This window comes from Heliangelus exortis, chromosome Z, assembly GCF_036169615.1.
Source record: "Heliangelus exortis chromosome Z, bHelExo1.hap1, whole genome shotgun sequence".
Taxonomy (NCBI): Eukaryota; Metazoa; Chordata; class Aves; order Apodiformes; family Trochilidae; genus Heliangelus; species Heliangelus exortis.
The window spans coordinates 22873387-22876054 of record NC_092454.1 but is presented as its reverse complement, the minus strand read 5'-3'; positions in this window follow the sequence as shown (position 1 = coordinate 22876054).

Here is a 2668-nt window from a genome sequence, read left to right as displayed (position 1 = left end):
GTAGGGAGTAAACCAATCAAAAATTTTATCTCTGTCCTTATTTAAGGTTATCTCTCCCCAGTAGCTTTTTGACTTTAGCTCCTTGTAGTTTGATTGAACAAACTAACCTAAATGTGGTATTTCTTTAAAAAAATACACTTATTCCTTCTTTCTCCACAGTATGTAAGAGTATATTTGTTTAAATTACATGAAGAAATATTAATTCTAAGGAGAATTTTTAAAGATTGCATATTATTTTCTACAGAAATGTATATAATTGACAAAAACCTTCATCAGAGCGATGCAGAGCTGCAGAGCTGCTTGAGCACAGCTGCATCAGCACACAGACCCTCAATTTCTAGTCTCACTAATATTTTGGGTCGTTCCACATTAAGTACATATTCTTATGGGTCAGAGTGATGTGCCAGAGGCTGCTCCGTGGACTGGAATACTACTCTTTCCATTGAGAGTCTAGTCTGGTTTCTCCAGAAACCAGAGGAAAAGTTAACTATCACTAAAGTGAATCCCCAGCATGTCTTCAGGAAACTTCTGTTAGAATTTTTAAGTGTGGAGGAGAAAGTTTGTGCCATAGTGGGGGAACTGGTATGAATTTTCTATTTTTGCTATCGTCAATTTAGCAATACCCACAGATGGGCTGACTTAAAGGGATTGCTTTTAACAGTTTTAAATTCACCGTAAGACATTGACTTAGCCCAGTGGTTTACAAAAATAACTCAGTGGAATGCTTCCAAACATACCAGAGATGCTGGCCAGCTAAGTCTTCAAAATAGTACTCAGTTAACAACTTCCAAACTCCACACAAGAATCAAATGACCTCACTTGAACACTACACTACATTCGCTTGAGTAGAGTCATCACTTCCCTCTTTAGATGTGATTATGAGGAAAAGCATTTTTCTTTTAAAAGAAGATAAAATGTATAGAGTCTTCAAACAAACAGAACCAGACACAGAAGAGACATCTAAGGTTAGAGGGAGAAATGCTGTTACTGCCACTTCATGAATATTGACAACACGTTGCTTTAGGTGGTAGCACTGGTGCAACAATATGCAACACTGTCTTTACCTTTGGGAAATTACCTGAAAGTTTGAGTTTGTTCTGATCTAGGTGCCCTGGCACTGAGATATATAGCTAAAGTTCTCATGGCTTCTGGAGAATACAGTTGTCCACTCCAACTTGAAGACTGCCATCCCTGCAATAAGCTGTGCTTGCCTTTCAGCAGTGACATCTCACAGCCCAGATTGTTTCTATGAATTCATATGGGAACTGTTCTGGGGCTCTGGTTGCCCTCAGGTGAACTGTCATATATGTGATGTCTGTGTTCAGAGCCAGCCCTCCTTCCACTGCCTCTGCTACAAATAGCTGCAACCTTTAACCAATGGACAGTTCAAGAAGCAAAAGGAAATAAATAGCTCTAAGTGCCACTGCTGGAGTCAGAGTCTCAGCTTGGATGATTCAGCACAGCCCCAGTTATACCAGCTATGGGACTGGCTTTGTTTCTCCATTTACAGGCTGCAAGACAAAGCACAAAGGAAACGTTCCCAACTGCTTATCACTATTACAATATGAGTGAAACAGATAAATCTGAAGTTTTGTCTGAAAACAGACAAGATATGCCTTCCCTTCCCCACTCCATGAAATGTTTAAGAAGCCTGGCAGCACTAGGACCTTTTCCAAGACTCTTCTATATTCAGGAGTGTGGCCTTTTCCAGCCTGGCAGTAAATCAAAACTTGTTACCACTATAGTATTTCAGCACTGCTAAACAATCCTTGCAAACATCCACTTCGATTCCATATAGTTCTACTTAATTTTATGTACTCTTTTAAATGTTTCCTTTTCTGATCAACCATACAAGGTTTTTGTTTGCATGGACTTCTAGGAATGAGTTTTCATTGTACAAATACATGAAAGACATTTACAGGTAAAGAAGGTGTTGGCCATTTATCAGTTGTTAGCATCTATGTTTCAGTCAAACAATTAGGAAACAAAAACAATGCAGTGTCATATGCACACCAAATAAACGGACTGAGTGCTGGAAAGGTGGGGCTTGAAACACAGATTGAAATTTGTTTGCATAACCTATTGTAAGAACACTGAAAAAACCTATCTTAAGAGAAATCAGTTCAGGCACAAAAATACACTAAGGTAAGCTAAAATCATTACATATATTATTTACAACAAAGATTAAAGTAATTGTGTTGTTGTTACTAAGTAGCTTAGTAATTGCTTGAATGCTAAGAAAGAGCATTCTGAATACCTGGTAAATAATGGAGGAAATTTTTTCTCCTGATGTTTTCTAGCTCTTTCAGACCTGTCTCATGACATGGGAAACTTTCTTACTTGTCTTCATAGCATAGTACATAGAGCAAGAAGAGTCTTGCACAGCTTGCACAGCCTATTTATTACATCCAGATCATAAAGACACATTCTTACTTCATTTGTAAGACACCTTTCTCCCCAGACTCTTGTTAATGATAAAATGGCGACATAAGAGAACATACGCTCTAGTGTCTCTTAGCTGGTTATAAGAGATCACATACACTACATATCATTTCAATGCATTCTATAGAAAAATTCTGCTAATGTAAAGAAAATTCTGCTTTTTCTTTTTCCCAATTATGAGATTCAGTATCAGTTTTCAAAGGTTTAACTTGTTTTGGCATTTAAT